Raw genomic sequence first — 19,642 nt, forward strand, 5'->3', positions numbered from 1 at the left:
CAGAACCCTGTCCTGTAATGGTGCCGCACTTACCAAAGTTAAAACCTTCACATACTTAGGAGTGGTGTTCGACGAGAAAGGGACATGGACACCACAAATCCAGAACAAGACCGCTGCAGTAAAACGATCATCTGCTGCTATATTGGGGTTCGCCAAACGCCTTGGCGGCAAACCACCAGAGGCTATATTATCCATATATAAAGCTAAAACCCTGGCAATAGTCAGATATGGAGCCTCTATTTGGGGATATAAGAACACAACCCACATCCAAAGAGCAGAGAATATATTCCTGCGATCCGTTCTGGGCTTACCAAAATCCACACCTGCTTTCTCAATACATATGGAACTAGGGGTGGGTTATATTGAAGATATGTTGTCTCTTGCACCATTAAGGGCATGGATTAAAACTTGGCTTAATCCCAACTTAACACTTAATCACAAGATTATTAAAGACTGCATGGGGCGGGATCGTGTGGCAGAGATTGAGTGGCTTTCATACATTAAGAAAATAGCAGAATATCTGGGCCGCCCTGATCTATATACCAACCCTGAAGGCCTAAAAAAAGATGATATTAGTTGGGCAAAACTGGAAGAAAAGAGAAGCTGAAAGAGAATCATGCGAAATTATGAAGCCAACCGTGAGATCACATTTTCTGACAGTTACATCTTTAGCTATCGAACCATACCTGGCGATAGTAAATAAACCTTTCCACCGGTGGCTTCTCACTAAATTTCGCTTTAATCAGGCTCACTTTTTGCTGGGTGAATATAGTAAATGGTGTAAACCCCATGAGAACGCCCCCTGCAAGTGTGACGATTTCTCAGATCAGGATTCTTTGCATTTTTTCTTTTTTTGTCCATTATTCAGAAATGCTAGAGAGAAATACATTAAGCCTATATTAAAAGATCAAATGTTTACCCAAGTCAAACCGGCTTTTCTGTTCTTACAGTTAATGGAAACACTTTTAATTATGTATGGGGTAGCTAATTTTCTTACAACGTCTATTAGGTCCAGACGAAAAAGACCTCAATCACCGACTAACTGATTTAGCCTTTGTTAAAAACTGTACGCTCAATCGGGGTAGCACTATAAAATGTTTGTATTTTAGGTTTGTAAATATTACTGTAAATAGATCATCTAGCAAACTCCTTAGTACAAGCTGTATAAATGCAATGAAATTTTGTAGGAAATTATAGACAGTGTACATATGATGCAAATTTTTTGTAAAATCTTTGTAAATATATCTTGGTACTATTGAAATTTGTATATAATGTCTCTTGTTTTAATATTATTTATATAAAAATTCTCTTGTATATCCCAATGATCAACTATGAATGTATAGCATACTTTTATGATTTTAACTTAATCGAATAAAGTGTTTTTGACTCTGACTCTGACTCTGACTCTGACTCTGACTCTTGTGCACATTTTTTCTTATCACATTTTGGTGTGGGTTCCTCCACTGTCTAGATAAGGGGACGGGCTTTTTTAAGGTGGGCTATTGACTGGCGTATACCCTACCCTATATACATAAGGAATGGGAGGTTGTTGTAATTGATTGCGACATGTGATACACCAGATCGATTAAAATTGAATGCCCTAGACCTAGGTCATTATTGTGGTTGTGGCCCTAACTGCTTAAGCACATTTTCCAAGAAATCGTTGTGACGTTTGGTACGGGTGGAAGTAGCCATACCTGTATTTGGTCTGCATGGGCTATGTCTAAATAAGGGATTGATTGCTATGCCTATATTAGGGCAATGTAAATTGTACCTATATAAGGGCATGAATCAGGAAAGTTCACTCGGAGCCTAAAACACCACACAACAGCTGGGTGTCATCAGCATAAGAAACGGGCAGAAAACCATGGGACCGGAGAAGGTTGGCCAGAGGGACAATATAGATGTTGAACATTGTAGAGCTCAAACAAGAGCCTTGGGGGACACCCATAGTCAATTCCATTGTCTTAGACCAAAAAGAACCTAGATTAACGGTCTGAGTGCGAACGGACAGAAAGCTGGTCATCCACTGAAAGGCAGTTCCACTGAGTCCAATCTCCTTCAGTCTTCTAGCAGAATCGAGCGTGACACAATGTCAAATAATGCGGAGAGGTCCAAAAGCACCAGTGGCCACTGTCTAAGGTCATTCTGATGTTATCTGTGACCTCAAGTAGTGCCAACTCCGTGCTGTAATTGGGCTTAAAACCAGATTGAGAGAGGTCCAGACAGCCGTGATTTTCGACATGGGCGGATAGATGTTGAATAATATATTTTTCCAAAATGTTGCCGAGGCAAGGTAATAGGGAGATGGATGGAGATTGGATAGTTCTTCCATGGAGGCCTTAGGATTTTTCCGAATGGGGATGAACTGAGCCGCCTTCCAAATCCGTAGAAGATATCCTGACAGGACATAGAGCAATGCACTTCACTGTATTGACGGACTGCAGGCCACCATAATAAGAATTCTGTGCTAGGCAGGTGGAGATCTCTGTACCATCAGAGGAGCTGCCGGCACATCGGCTGCTCTGATGGCACTAAAGTTCTGCTGGTTGGGCAACACAAAACACATTTATTTGTTTATTAAGCATAAACTTCCAAAAAGTGGGAATGTGTCCTTTTAAAAGCAGTAAAGTAATGATTCTGATGTTATCTGATTCTTTTCCCACACATAGGTGCCTATAATCATGTTTTCTGTTTGGGAATGCCAGGCTTCCAATCATTGGAATGTTGGTCCTCAAAATGGTGGGCTGTCTCACATCCTTTGGCCAAAGGACCCATGTTAGTTGGGCCTTCAGTCAAAAGATTTCTGTCAGCAGATGCTCTGCCTGAAGAAACCTGTCAGTTTTACTAACTTTAAATAGAGTGGGAAAATGCGAATTTGTTAAACAGAGTACTCCACTACGTGTGTGATGAAGTGCCTTCTCTGCCGAACTTAAGTAAGCGCCCATGTGCTAAAATGCCATTACTTTCAACCATTTTGTCAAGGATCTCTAGTCGAGGAAAGGTATTTGCTAGAACAGATAGTATCCTCTCCACCATTTCCTTAACTGTTTGAATTGATTTTTGCTTTGCTGTGACTTTAATGTCTTACTCCCATCACATGGGTATATCAGTTCTTCAAGCTTAAGTCTGTCTCCCACTTCATGATTAGGGCTGCAAGTTTTCCATTTTTACGGATTTTTACAGAACAATACAGACAGAAAACTATTTATTTTCCTGTCTGTATTTAGTTTTAAATACAGAAAAATACGGAAAATAGGCCTTCTTTGAATGATTTCTTCTACTCTCAATCATGAGCATCAGGTCAGTAGGTGTACAGATTGAGAGGTAGGAGAGATGAAGAAAGATAATAGATTTCCTAATTAGGCTTAATTAAGTGCAGATCTTAAGTTATTTATGCTATTCTGCAATGCAGGTGTTTTCAAATAACACTATTGCTCTGTATACTGTTAAAACCATTTGGACATTTAAATGTGAGTATACATTTATCAGTTAAATAAATGTGGAAAAATACACATTGCAGCTTCATTTATACAGACAACACAAAATAAAAACGGAGCAAAAAATAAATATGGAAAAATACAGACTGAAATGTTGAAAAATAAATACTATAAAACCGGGAGCCCAATTCATGATACAGTGATCATCTTATGGTTCAGAACTTCCTACGACAAACATATCTTTTTTTACCTCTCTGTGTCAACTGTCAGGCAACAGCTAACAGACAACAGAGTGCTTAGGGATGTGAGGGTGAAGGCTGAAGATGTGAAACTTCATGTCTCACAGTTAACAAAAGGGTCACTCTCTGGCTACTACGCTGGACCCTTGTTTGGTTCTCAGGTCTGTACTTCATTCTACTTTGATCCACTGAAGGAAATCCTTCTACGGTTATTATCTGCAAAGGTGGCATCTCAATGTTTTTTACTGCTGACATATAGTTCAAGGAATTAATGAGCCTACCCAGGAGGCAGCACATTGGTTGTAAGACGTAGAGCTGCCTTGATTACATTTTGCGATTTTTATCGAATCGCATTTTGCGAGTCGCAAAATAAAATGTACTAATGTGCTACAGACACATTAGCGATTCCCAATGCGGTCGCAAATGATCTGCCTCGTCAATAGTCATGATGCAGATCGCAATTTTTGACCAATTTGGAATGGCCAATAACACACAGATGGTGGCCTGCTGGGACAGCAGACCACCATGTCTGTGTTTGCTTTTAAATAAAGCAATTGTTTTTACATCTCATTTTTCTCAAAGGAAAACAGGATGTGTATCAAAAAGAAAAATGAAACACTTCTGTTACAATTTTAAGAGTAAGCAGTGGTCTGTTGGATCACCGCCTGCTCTTAAAAAGACGTTTTCACTGCCAGGCACAAAGGAGAAGGCTTCCTGTTCGCAAGTGGCTTACCACCTACTTGAAGTAGGCGGTAAACTGCAATTGTTATGCAACCGCCCTCCGGTAACAAAACAATTGTGCATGCCCTTGCGACTCGCTACTAGGCAGGGACACCATTCACATGCCCCTTCCTAATAGCGACCCACAACCCCTATTTAGTGAGTCGGTAATAGTTTACCGACTCACAAAATAGGGCTAGTACACGTGAAAAGGCTCTTTAGCACAAATGACCCGATTTTATGTTTGCCACAGCTCAAAGCCATCGTACATCTGGCCCTTTGTTTTTTTAAGGTGTTTGCTTGTGATCAGATGCACTGCCATATTTAAGTAGACAGGTTCCTCTCTCAGTTTCATTGGTCTATGATTTGGGCACATGCCAGGGTTGATCAACGAGGGCTATGTCAGCGTATTGTAGAAAAATTGAAATGTTCATATTTTATATTTGCTGTACAGCTAATTGGACTTCTTTATTAAGTTTTGTTTTAACTATAAGCTGGATGAAAAGCCTAGAGAATTTATGCTAATTCCAGTTGGTAAGCGAGTACTCGATTGACATTTATTTTACAATATACACAAGCATTTCAGGACGCATGGCTCAGCGCGGATATGTACAATGAAGTTTCGGAGCATGTTGTTAGCCTCCTGGCTTAACGACACGCTCCGCCACTTTAGAAACCTAAGGCTGCACCATATTTACAAGAAGGTGTTCCTTCCTGCACATAAACAATCCTAAAATGCCATTTTGTTACTTTCATGTGTGCTGCTTCATGCAGCACACATGAAAGTTACAAAATAAATGGCATTTTTTTTAAAGGTTTGATTATGTACTGGAAGGGGCACCTTCCTGTACGTAAACAAACCATGGCATTTTGCTGTTTCTATGTGTGCTGCACAAGGCAGAACAAATTGAAAAAGCAAAAAGGAGGAGAAATAATTCTCCTCGTTTCGCCAATTTAAGACCAGGATTTTCCTGGTCTTAATTTTGCCGCTGCCTCCTATATATGCCCCCCTTGTACATAGGGGACAGCGTCAAATATAATGGGTGTTGTGGTGGAACGCCCACCACATGCCCCTTTCACGCTAAACATACCGTGAAAGGGTGCCTTATGTACAAGTACAAGGCAGCGTTAAGCCACGTTAAGTGGCTTAACGCTGCCTTGTACATAATGCAAGGTCCCTGTCCCCACGGGAACGTCATAAAAGGTGATGTTCCCGTGGCGGTAGGGGCTTGTACATATACCCCAAAGTCTCTGTTTACTACCTGTGCATGTGCGCATCCGATGAAGACTGTGGTAATGATCTTGTTACGTATTAGTGATATTCATTGCGCAAAGTCCTACTCATCCTCCAAACAACAGCAGTTGGCATGAGAGTGACTGAACTAAGCAAGGCTGAGAGAAATAAAATCAGAGATTAAAACATTAACAATCATAGAGAGAGATTATAAATGCACCATTAGCTATACATGCAACCGGCCTGGTAGCCATTTTATATTTTGTCGGCACATTTAATATAGTGAGCTATTCCGTATTAATCCAGCTATGTTAAGCAGCTACAACAAAAGACCATGTGGGTGGGTATTAAATATATTTTGAGGCATAAAGTATGAGCATATTGGAATACATTTGTTTTAACTATAAGTTTAAACAGTTGTGGCAAAAGTTTGAATCATGCTGAAGTTGGTCCTTCGGGGCTTCTTTGCCCATCCTGGCCTCCATATTCTCTCTGCTTCGTACAAATGAAATCACTGCATTAATTTTTCAATACGTTAAAAAAGTATTGAAAAGACAAGAGGGTATATTGCATTACAGCTTCGCCCAACTTGAGATCAAATGGCAAAAAGTAAAAGAACTAAACTTGACTTCCCTGGAAACAAATGTTGCTCCAGAATACCCAGCACACAGGGGAACGCTTGATTAATAAACCAAAATATTTTAAATACCTAAATTCAAATATTCATTTAAAGTCTTCTGCATAAACGTGACCGAGAGGTGGCATCTGCTTGAGGGCTGAATTAGGGAATGCCTTTTTTTAATGCGTGTTTCTTGGAAGTTTTCGTAGTTGCCACTTTTGAACAACACCACAGGATTTAGCTGGTGTTGGAATATTTAAAAGGTGTTTCTTTGAATTAACCACTGTTTTACTAATTCGTCTAATTGGTCATAATTCCTGGAATTGGATGTAGATATATGCATTGTGAGCCACGCAAGCCTGATTTGTAAACTGTTCAGAAATAACGGCCTCAAAATTCGATGAAAAGGCAGCGCAACTACAGCTGATAGCAAATGAAATGCACAATTACTTGAATCCCCTGTAGTCTATCTTGACGAGAGTGTTAGAGCCACATTTAAAGATGGCTGGTAATAAAAAAAAACTAAGGGGCAGATTTACAAGCCCCTTGCGCCTCTTTTACGCCGCTGTTGCGTCACTTTCGTGACGCAGCAGCAGCACAAAAGATGCACCATGGTGCGGGATATTTACAACATGACGCATCTCCCAGATGCGTCACGTTGTAAAGCCCTGCGTCAGAAGGAGGCGTTCTGGCGCAGGGGGGGGGGGGGGGGGGGGTGTTCCGGCGCAGGAACCCCTCCTAAAATTGGCTGAGTGAAAGCTACAAGATTTCACTCAGTCACTTTGGGGCCCATGCTGCATCAAAACCCTGCGCCTGCTTGTAGCAGGCGTAAGGATTGACGCAGTATTGTAAAAATAAGCCCCCCTAGAGCATTGCTGGAGCTGCATCGCGCTTGCGACGTAACTCCAGCAATGCGTCACTTTTACAGCATAGATGCTTGAGGCATCTGTGCTGTTTTTGCCCCATGGTGCGCCGCATTTTAAATGCGGCGCATCCATGGTGGCGGAGGTAAGGCGCACAATAAGTGGCGCGTCCCTGCTGATATGCAGGGATGCGCCACTTATTGTAAATCTGCCCCAACCATTTTAGGCGGAAGCGCTAAACGTGACAAAGAATCCGGTGTAATTTTTCCACTTTGGTTGACTATTGTCGAGGAAATATCGTTGGTAGATTCTGGACAAGATTAGCCACTTACTCAAAGAAATTAATTTCATAATCGGAACAAATGAAAATATTCTGCTTCTTATGACCCCCCTCAGAAGCAATCAAAATGCACAACTTTTATCCTCCACCAATTCTGAAACTTACCACCAATGAAAACTAAGCATCAATGAATTATCACAAAAGAGTTTGTTATTTTACTTTCCATGGCAAACATCTGGGACTTCCCTATGTAAAGGGTGCACTACCTAGGTGCATCAGGCAAAAACAGGGATAGTGCACTTTGAAGCCACTCTTCTTTCACAGTGCCTGCTTTACAAGGGCGGACAGAGATAGACCATGTTGGATGCAGTGAGTGATTGCACCCACCTGCAGGGAGATGAGTGGAGGGATCACTATTAGAGGTTACCCTGAAAGGTGGACAGAGTGTGTACTAGCACGTTGTCGCACACAGCCAGTGCACTGTTTGGTGGCCTCTTTGCCTCTGTACCCACGTCCACAATACACCACAGAGTCAAAGGGATTTCCTCATTTGCATGGGTCAACAACCTCATGCAAATACTCCTTTAGTGTTGCAAAGGGGCTATATGTGCCCCAGCACTCGCTCTATTACGGAAGGGGCCACAAGGGCATCTGTGGCTCCTTCTGTAATGTCAAAGTCCACCAGAGTTTCAGAAAGCAGGCATACGTGTTCATTGCTTTGCACAACAATTTAGGTAATATTGGCCCTGAAGTACACGATAAAGGAGAATGAAATCTTACAGGGAACCACTACTGGATGTCTGAAGAGTCTCATTCATTCCAGTTCAAATCAAAGTTTTCTCTTCTAGCATAGTCAAATGCACATGCTGAATTAGTGATAAATAGAGAGAGTTAAATGCCAATGCCCAGCAACAAATGTAAATTTTACAAAATCATCCAGTATGCTTCTTGCTTAAAAGCAGTAGGGTAGGAGAAATCAACATACCGCAATATCCTAGTCAAATTACTTATATTACATATTTGGATTGTGACGATATCTTCAAGGGCCCTTATTTATGAGGCCTTGCGTCAGTTTTGCGCCACCCGTGCATCACTTTTTGTGACGCACCAGCGGCGTAAAATATGCGCCTTGTTGCGCCATATTTAAAAAGTGACGCATCTAGGTAGATGCGTCATTTTTTAAACCCCTGCGCCACATTATACCTGCATCAGGTAAAATGTATGAAGAGGGGGCGTTCCCCCGCAAAAAGCCTCGTAATAGTGACACAGTGAAATCTATGAGATTTCACTGCGTCACTTTTAGGATGCTGTTGCGTCAAAATCTTGCGGCTGCCTCACAGCAGGCGTAAGACTGACGCAATCCCTTTCACATGGGGCTTTCCCCATGTGAAAGGACGCATTGCTGGAGTTGCGTCACTTTTGTGACACACTCCAGCAATGCGTCACTTTTGCGCTTACAGATACGTCAGAAATACTGACGTATCTGTAAGTCCTTGCGACATGATGCGTCATACATTAAATATGACGCATCATTGGTGTCGCAAGGAGTGCGCAGTGAAAAGTGACGCATCGCTGTTTTCACGCAGCGATGCGTCACTTTTCATAAATGAGGCCCAAGGTATATAAATGTAGTGTTGAGAAACTATAAGAATCTATCCTTACTCATATGTACTTGCCGCCTTAATATTTTAGCAGACAAAAGGATGAAGACACACACCTCACGCTTTTTCTCAATTTCGCTTACAGTGGGTGTTCAGGAATATAATCTTAAATTGTCAGCGGAGAGGTGGTGGTGGGATCTACTAGCCACCGGTGCCCAGCCTGGTGGTTGTCCCTCGTTCTATTCTGACAAAACCCCTAAACTCTATGCCCTCAATGTCGTACCCTTGACTCCTATATTCCTAACAACTATACCCTAAACCCTTAGCCGTAAAACAAACTCCTTAAACACATATATAAACCTATACACAAACCCCAACCCACAACCCCCCAAAAATATGACCCTTATATCTTTAACAGGTGGCAGTTCATTCTTTGTGGTGCAGGGGGTTAATCCCCTACTGCTTTGAGCCACTGCCCCCTAGGCTCATTATTTTGTACAATTTAAATAGCCCTGTACCTCCATTGATGTTACTTCCTTTCGTGGCATGGCTACGGAGCTCTCACAAAAGCAGTAGGTGGGTGGGACGCCCAGCTCAGGCCATTAACTGAGCTGCGCATGTCAGATGGGCAGTATTTTTGATGTCGCCAGATTGGCATACGCAGTAAAGGCTTCCAGCTGTGCATGTCAGATGGCCGGTATTTTTGATGTCGCCAGATTGGCATACGCAGTAAAGGCTTCCACATTCAAGGCTACCCTGGGGCTTGGTCAGCAAAGACAAAGCCCCATAAGGCTTCTTTGGAGGATTGTGTTTGCCTTCCCCAGCCAATCCTAGCACTCCTCTTATGTTGCTTGGTTTTATAATCGATACAAAAAGGAGATGATGGACGGAGCATTTGAGCAAATCAAACACTCACCCCCAGTCAACTGATCTGAGTTTAATCCATCACCATTCTTTAGCTCACTCCGCCACCCCACATCCACCATGTCACCCACACATCCACCATTCCACCCATACATCCACCACTCCACCCATACATCTATTCACCCACATGGCAACATAACGGACGTCTGGTGGCCGGCTCCACCCGACATCCCTTACACATTTGATGATTCAAATTTGAATCTGCAGACCAACATCCCTGAACACAGACACTTCAGTGCCCCACACAAAGATCCTCATGAGTTGATGACCGCAGACCAGAGCCCACCGTCCCGATTCATGGCCCAAACCCGGATTGCAAGCTCTCCCTCCCTTCCCAAAATAACTGAAGGACTCCCGCCCCCCCCCACACCCCCATAGCTGCCAAGGTTTCAGATGACTATGTGTGACATTTTCATAATTTCAGTGTAATTATGAGTGACATTTCAATGACTATGAGTGACACTTTTTCGCAAGCAAATGAAACAAAAAAATAGCAGAAATTACACCCATTTGAGCAACAAGAAACTTTAAGAGGTCACTGAAGATACAACATGAGTCATCTCAAATTATTTCATGCCTTCATTCACTCTTTGTGGATGTAACAAGTTAACCTACACGCATGACATTTTTTTGCGTTTCAAATGAGTGAAATATAAACTAAGAAAACTATGTCTCCGACTTATTTTGGTGTAAACTAATTAGAATTATGGCCTACTACTACTACTGTTTAAATATATGCCAGCAGCGCTCAGTTCACAGTGAACTTCAGTACAGAATCAGAGAGACTTAGTGCACACCTTCCCCAGGCAGCCAGCTCACAAGTGCCTGGAGGAGCGAGTCTGCCTGGCACAGTGCTTCACTGGTGACGTCGCAGTGGTGCTTGTGCTTAGTGCCGTCTCAGGGCTGCTGTAAATTCTACCTCGTGGCAAATCTAAATAATCGTGCAGCGTAGTTACAGGGCAGACGCCTTGCCAGAACATATAGCCATTTTTGGACACAAGGGAACCCAGTAGGGGACCTTCGGACCGTGGGTTACTTAACTTGTTATAGAGAACAGGGGTCCTAAGGATTCACAATATCACATGCAGATAATAATATAGACTACAATCAGTACTATATTTTTGGAAAACATCCAGCCGGACGTAAGTTTATTCATAGGATAACATAGAGTTGTGTTGGCCCATGGAGGGGCCAAAGATAGTGGCAAGATAGGGTACAGTCCTGTACCTATCCCGAAAGGTTTAGAAGAGATAAACCAGGAAGAAGGAGATAGAGCAAGGAAAAAGTTTTTCAGGCAAGCAAGAAGTTTTTGAGCCAAAGGGTGACTTGTAGTTACAGTAAATACAGTTACAACAAATTCACCCTGCAGTGTCAACAATTTCAAATAAACATATTAAGTAATATGCTACACTGCATTTTGCGTCGACGTTTCGATCCCTAAGGGCTCATGATACAATGGGATCATCATCAGGACAATTTTTACAGTTAGTGCCTGCAGTAAATATAGCCTGGCGCTACTGCTAGTCGCCTATAATTGGAATAGCTCTTCTTACCGGTGGAAGAGATTTCAGCCGGTTTGCAACATCAATTGCTGGCCACATGTAGTATGGGCCGTGTAGCGGTGGGGAGAATTATCCGTGTTTGTCGAGGTTTCCTTCAGATGGGTCCTCGTGGTTGCTGGGGATTACCTAGCTCCGTGTGCTGCAGCCGGGAGCGTGCAGTTGCTTGCTTCTGGGACGAAGCAGCGGCGGGTCTGAGGCTTGGAGTTAATCCGGCCAGATGCTTGCTTCTAGGTGGAAGCAGCGGCGGGTTGGGCGAAGCTCGATCGGCTTCTGCCCTTTCACAGTGGCAGCGCGGGTCCGGACATACAGCGGAAAGACAACGTTGTAGAAATTTGGAAAGGCGATGGCGCAATCACTATGATAACATCGACATAGATGAGTATAAAAAAGCACTTGCTACATATAGAAAGCTCATCATTACAGAAAAAAAGTAACTTCTATTTAACACAAATAGAATCAGCCCAAAATTCGGCCAATCAACTTTATCAAGTTGTAACGAAGCTATCCACTCCTCCGGTGGGTTCAATCACAAAACCTTCCCAAAATCTCTGTAACTCTCTGGCCGACTTTTTCAAGGAAAAGGTCAATGACATTTATACTAACTTCACATCGAAAACTGCCACTGACCACCCTAGTCATATCCCAAGCTCCAACACCCCCTCAGTCTCTTTTTAGCAAATTCAGTCAAATTTCCACCATACAGATAGCGGAAGTAATAGCAACAATTAAATCGGGATCTCCTATTGACCCGTGTCCCCCGTCCATCCTTAAGCCTGTTTCCAATCTCATAGGACCTGCTCTTTCCAAAATATGTAACTCAATGTTCCTTTCAGGCTCTTATCCATCGATTTGGAAAAAAACCATTATCAAGCCCTTATTTAAAAAAAACAATCTTGATCCCACAGAACCAAATAGTTATAGACCAATTGCCTCTCATCCCTTCCCATCCAAACTGTTTGAAAAGATCATGAACATCCAGCTGTCTAACTTTATCGACCAAAACAATCTGCTGGATGACTCTCAGTTTGGTTTCAAGAAGGGGCATGGGACTGAGACGGCACTAATAAAGGCCTCAGATGAAATCAGAACGATCATTGATCAAGGTGGCGCGGCAGTCCTGATATTATTGGACTTGTCCGCAGCCTTTGACACGGTCGATCACACCACCTTGATCGACCGTGTATCCTCTATTGGCATTGATCAAAAGGCAAAATCGCTTCTGACATCCTTTCTGTCCGAACGTAAACAGTCAGTCAAACTCGGTACTTTCTATTCCCCGCTTTTTACTCTCCCATGTGGAGTTCCCAGGGATCCTCGGTAAGTCCGACATTATTCAACCTCTATGTGTCGGACTTGACAGGGGGTCATTAAATCCTATGGATTAAAGCTAACATCATATGCCGACGACACCCAGTTGGTGTTGTTGATACATAAAAATGGAGGAGCTGTTGCAGCCAACTTTCAGGATGGTATGATGGCCATCAGTTCCTGGATGGACTGCAATTGCTTAAAGCTTAATTCCGACAAAACGGAGGTCATGATTTTTGGCTGCCTTACCCCCTCCTGGTCCCCAGCATGGTGGCCCACTGAGTTGCCCCCCACATTACCTGTCACCAAGGTTAGGAACTTGGGGGTAATATTTGATGCTAAGTTATCTTTTGTTAGCCAGGCAAATGCAGTTGTTTCTTCCTCCTTTTTTACCCTTAGAATGGTCAGAAAACATCTACCTTTTCTCCCCCCTAGTGCAGGCAAGACCCTTATGTGTACCTTGGTATTATCCAAGGTGGACTACTGCAACGGACTTCTACTGAACGCACAAGAGAAAGTCCTTAATAAAATGCAGTTAGTACAGAACGCAGCAGCTAGAATTCTGACCCGCACCCCAAAATTCTCTTCAATATCCCCCATCTTTCGCCAACACCACTGGCTCCCAGTCAAAAGCCGCACCAAATTTAAAGCCTTGTGCATTGCGTACAAAGCCATGAATAATATTGGGCCGGAATTCTTAAAAAAAGCTTTGTGCATATCCACTCCTACAAGACCACTACGTTCATCTACGACCCTACTTCTCTCTATTCCGCGTACAAAAAAAGTGGCCTGGGGAGACAGACGATTTATAGTGGCAGTATCAAGACTGTGGAACACCCTCCCCCTCCACATTAAAAACAGTCCATCCTTGATGATATTTCGAAAGCGAACAAAAACTTGGCTTTTTAATCAGTAAACCCTAGCACTTCCTCAGCCTCTTTTCAGCGCCGAGACACCCCAGGGTATTTGCGCGCTATATAAATCTTATAAATAAAAATAAATAAATAGTGGGTGAATGCAGTGTATACGCAAACAAGCTGAAATTCAATGAACAATATAGTTAAAGGTTAGTTATGTTTCAGCAAACACAAACCACAGAACCCCTGTGAAATTGAGTACAATGCATAATATGCACTCTAACTCATGACCCCACACACTCCCTGCATCACGTTGCCAAAGGTGTGTATGAGTTACGATGTGCATTAGACATTGCCTACTGTGAGAAATTTGGTTGTTGGTTGACTAGGGTGTGAGTCCTGATCAAGTAGTAACCACAACCCTCGTTAGGGTGAGGCACAAGCCAACCCAAAATTAACGTGTGCTCAACCCTCTGGTAACTTGGCACAGAGCAGTCAGACTTAGAGGAAATGTGTAAAGTATTTGTGCAACACTTCAAACAGTAATAAAGTGAAAACACCCCACAAAAAAAGATCCCACCCCAAGATACAACAATTGAACTTTCTTTAATAACTAAAGCAAGACCAAAATGATAAAAATCCAATTAGTAGAGATGGAGATGTGCAATTTTAAAGATGTTAGGCAAAATAATGCCAAAAAGCACAAAGTGCGAACTGGTCGAGCTGGACCAGAACAAAATCACAAATTTAGACCTGGTAGGCCTGGTGGTGGGACTCCCCCTGGGGCCAAAAACATTATACTAGTTTACCATGAATCCACAGAGGTCAGCAAATCCACTGTAAGATTTTTTTTTAAATGATGGGCTCCCTCCGATTTATATTAAACCCCCCGAGTGGACCAGGGCCCAGGGGTTGAGGGGATGCAGCATTCTGCTACGCGTTGACGTGTGGCCTCCTCTCCAAGTCTTCAAGCGGCCCAGGGGCAACATCTTATCGAAGGGGAGGCGGGCCATGCTGGTCCTAAAAGACCCTGGGGATCCCATCCCAGGCCATAAAATAAACTGGGTGTGGGCAGGGCAAGTGGAAGAATAGTGCACTGCTCTCCCACAGACAGGAGCACAAAGCTGCTCCAGTACGGTGGAAAACCAAAATCTTTTTCCTGCCTGCACCGACGGGCAAGGAAATTACTTGCAATTGCTACCACACTATGGGAGCAAAGACAAAACCGTTTTTGCGGGGTAGGTGCAATGCTAGCTCCCTCTGCACCTGCAATGGTTTTTACTTGTTTGAGACAGTGGTAGGTTTAAACCATGATGAATAGGAATTGAGGATCTCTTGACCGCCATCTTTGTTGGTCAACAGTTTAGTCTATGTGTCAAGGGACTATGAAAACGAGGGTGCTGTGCAGCCAGGAAAATTCTGCCACTCATTTTCCTAACTGTGAAACTAGTGATCCTCCTAGACCTAAGCGCTGCCTTTGATACGGTGGATCACACCATCCTGATCCACCACCTCCAACAATCGGGCATCTCGGGCACCGCCCTAGCATGGCTAAAGTCATTTCTGGAACACAGGACCTTCCGAGTGGCCGACAGCTACGGCCATTCTAAATCTCTCCCCCTGAACTGTGGTGTTCCTCAGGGCTCCTCCCTGAGCCCCACGATTTTAATGTCTACATGGCCCCTTTGGACGACATCGCCTCCCCATTCGGCATAAAGGTGGTCATGTATGCCGACGACACGCAATTAGTCGTCTCAATCAACCAGACCGATCATTCCATGGAGAACCTAGTTTCTTGCCTACACAATATATCTATTTGGATGGGCAACTCTAGGCTCAAACTCAATGGAGATTAATCAGAAGTCATGCTCCTAGGTAACCCCAATAAAATTCCAAAAACTATCAACTGGCTAACCAGTATGGGCACCCCCCCCCCCCCCCCCCCCCACACCCAAACAAGAAATTAAATGCCTGGGCGTCTGGATCGACCAAGATCTCAGCTTCACAGCCCAAGCAAGAAAGACAGAAGGAACCTGCTTTGCGAGCAGCCCGGAAGATCCTTCCACTGATCCCTCTTCAGTCTAGGAAAATCCTGATTCAGGGCTTCATTTTATCAAGACTGGACTACGGAAACGCCTTATACTTAGGCGCTCCCGCAGCTGTGACAAAAAAACTCCAGCATGCCCAGAACGCCGCAGCAAGGTTACTGGCGGGAACGAAACTCAGATGCTCAGCCAAGCCCTCCCTCAAGACGCTTCACTGGCTCCCCATCCAAGAACGCATCTCTTTCAAAGCCTTGTGCATCGTCCATAAAATCCTACATGGAAAGGGTCCTCCAATCTTGAGACCACTCATTAAGCCACACAAATCAGCCCGACACCTCAGGTCAGACGACCTGTTCCTGGCTAGCATATTCAGAATAAGGAAAGCTCGCACGGGCGGCCGACGCTTCTCTTACAATGCTCCCAAGCTCTGGAACAGCCTCCCCCTTAACATCCGCAAAGAAAATAATCTCCTCTCATTCCGCAGAATGCTGAAGACCTGGTTGTTTCCCCAATAATCCACACCTAGGAGTACTGTATTTCTTTACTTAGCGCTGGGACGCCCGAGGGTAGCTATGCGCTTTAGAAATCCCAAATCAAATCAAATCAAATCACTTGCATTAATAAAACAAACGGTTATGGTACACAATTGCCTCACACTGTTATCATTCAGAATATTGAACAGTGCTCACTCTTCGGGTCAACCATTATGAAAAACCTGGAACAAATATAGAAAAAAAACCAAGAGTAGAGGAGCACAGTTGTATATGAATACGGTTTGATAGAAAACTATTATCTTATAAATCACAATACACACTTGAAAAAAAAGAAAGCAAACACTTCTTGAGTAGAAATAGACAACAGAGCAATTTCATTCTTATGTTAAGTCTGTATCTTCTTTCTTTCCTTTATTCATAAATCTTCATTATTGAACAGTGCTCACTCTTCAGGTCAACCATTATGAAAACCCTGAACAAATATAGAAAAAAAAACAAGAGTAGAGGAGCACAGTTTCCGTATATGAATATGGTTTGACAGAAAACTATTATCTTATAAATCACAATACACACTTGTAAAAAAAGAAAGCAAACACTTCTTTAATACAAATAGACAACAGAGCAATTTCATTCTTATGTTAAGTCTGTATCTTCTTTCTTTCCTTTATTCATAAATCTTCATTACATTACACATGTATAAAAAGGTACAGTCTACACGTTTCGTCCCAAACCCAGGGTACTTCTTCAGGGCAAACTGTAGATGTTGGTTATTCTAATTTATTGAGAAGAAGAGAAAAACACCAATCACTCAGGAATCCATCAAATCCATGTTTATTTAGCTCATGATAGAAGCTGCATTAAGAAAAAAGGGTGTAATCTATAATATTCCGATCCAGTCCACAAACGTATGAGTTTGATGGAAACTTTGCTCAGGTTATAGTAATACCAGAGAGTCTATAACCCTTCTTGTAGGAGCTGTTAGAGAGTAACCTTCCATCAGTCTTTAATACATTTCATGTGCACCCATTGTGTGGCCCAGATTAACGGAATTAGTACCCATTGCAGTGGAAGAAGAGCATCTTCATGCCGGATGCCCCTTCTCGTTTACTCAAATGATGTTTAACACTATAATGGGTACTAATTCCGGAATTCCTATGGCGAACTTAATACAGGGACGGGATATACCTTCACGTTTATGACGGAGTATTCCCTCCGCCAAGATCTAAATCAGCCTCTCCGTCATTGGGGATTTAAACGTACACTTTCGGAACATGGAAGAACCCCTCTGTGGACAATTGGAGAATGAAATAAAAATGCTTCAACTTAAACAACAGATTACTGGCCCAATTCATTGAGCTGGCCATACTTTAGATCTACTTTTTTCAAATATTGAAGCCAAACAAAATCATGATGTGGTCCCTTTAACCTGGACAGACCACTATGTAGTCATTTTCACTCTAGTATTAACCGGTGGATATAAAAATTCCTCAAGGAACGTCCGTAGCACCCAAAAGACCCTGGAGTCGTATAAATGCTGAAATTTCTTCCATCATTTTATTTCACCGCCAAAGGACCAAACACAATCTCTAGATGATTATATTGAAAATCTCAATGCAGCCATTATAACATCTTTTGACAGCTGCGCTCCCTTGAAATCAAATAAACCAGCAAGAGCTTTGCTCTCAGAAATCTAGTGATTTAAGACCAGTTAAAAGTGAATGTAAAATTCTTGAACATACCTGGGGGCACTCACAAAAACAGAACAGATCACCAAAATTAGAAACAGTAATTGAAAAAATACCACAAGGCACTAAGGAGAGCTAGGAAGGATTACTTTATTAAGAGAATAGAAGATAATGGCAATTCCTCTAAATAACCGTTCAAAATTGTAAAAGAGCTCGCCCAGTCAGATGCCTCTCTAAATGATCATTCCCGCAGAAGCATACTGTGAGGAAATCAGAACGTTTTTTATTGACAAAATTGAGAACAATTCTTTGTTTGCTATCCAAGCTTCTCGGAATGAGCTCCCATGGGAACTATTTGGCTTACATCCAGAGGCTGCAATTCATTTGGGTTCTTTTGAAAGAATTACAGAAGAACACATTGCAAGACTAATGACTGAGATCAAGTCTGGATCCCCTTTCGAACCTTGCCCTCATTTTATCTGTTTGAAATTAACTACCATACTGAGCCTCCCCTTTTACTCACATTTTTACCCAATCTCTGGAAGAAGCAATGTACCCAGATACTTGGCAGCAAGTTTTAATACTACCCCTAGCCAAGATGCCAGGAATGGATGTTTTTTGCTCACCAACTACCGGCCTATATACCTGCTCTCATTCATGTCCAAGATATTGGAAACATTGGTGAATGGAGAGCTACATAACTTTCTAGAAAAGATACAATTACTGTACCCTTTGCAGACAGGCTTTTGGCCAACAAATAGTACTGAGTTTTCTGTTTTTGCCATACTGGACAACATCAGGTCACGTCCCTGATCCTACTTAACAGGTCTGTGGCTTTTGACACCGTCTCTCATAGTCTGACGATCAGAAAACTTAATAAAATTGGAATTGGAATCTACTTATAGTGGTTTTTATCATTTCTAAGGAACAGAAAACAAACAGTCCAGATGAGCACTTTTAGATCCCGCCCCTACTGTGGAGTCCCTCAAGGCTCCACTTTGAGTCCTACTCTTTTTAACATATGTCTTCTCCCTAGCAAAGCTTGTAAGGAAATGGGACTTCAAGATTTGCTCGTATGCGGAAGATACTCAACTGGTCATCACCATGGGGAGAAATTTGAGGAAACCTGAGGTAATTTAACTAATTGCCTTTCAGAAGTAGCAGATTGGATGACAGAGCATTGTTTCAAACTCTGTGCTGATAAAACTGAGATCCTACTATTCGGTGAAGCCCACAGAATAGGAGATTCATCCTTGTAGCCTACATCACTCGGAGAGGCACCAATACCCAAGAAATCAGTAAATAATCTCAGGGTCATCATTGATGACTCACTTTCCATGCAGGAGTAAGTCAACACCAATTGTGGCAAATGCTTTGGCATACTCAAACTGCTGAGACAGTTGTTTGGGTGGATACCGGTCGACTGGCATGAAATGATAGTCCAGGCCCTGATAACCAGTAGATTGGAATATAGTAATGTCTTGTATGTGGGTATGGTGGATTATCTTTTTACCAGACTCCAGGTGATTCAGAACGCAGCTGCCAGGGCCTATCTGCAATATGGACGGATACAACATGGCATCAGCCTGCCTACCAACCCTACTTTGGTTGCCAATGAGAAAAGTAGCCAGCTTTAAGCTTCTTTGCCATACACACATACAACACTGGGCCCAAATGATTCAAGCCAGAGTGGAATCTTTCACTCCAGTGCATGAACTAAGGTCACAAAACCATACACTTGCAAAGGCCAAATGGATAAAAAAAGTCAGAA

Source organism: Lissotriton vulgaris, chromosome 4_1 (assembly GCF_964263255.1).
Source record: "Lissotriton vulgaris chromosome 4_1, aLisVul1.2, whole genome shotgun sequence".
Taxonomy (NCBI): Eukaryota; Metazoa; Chordata; class Amphibia; order Caudata; family Salamandridae; genus Lissotriton; species Lissotriton vulgaris.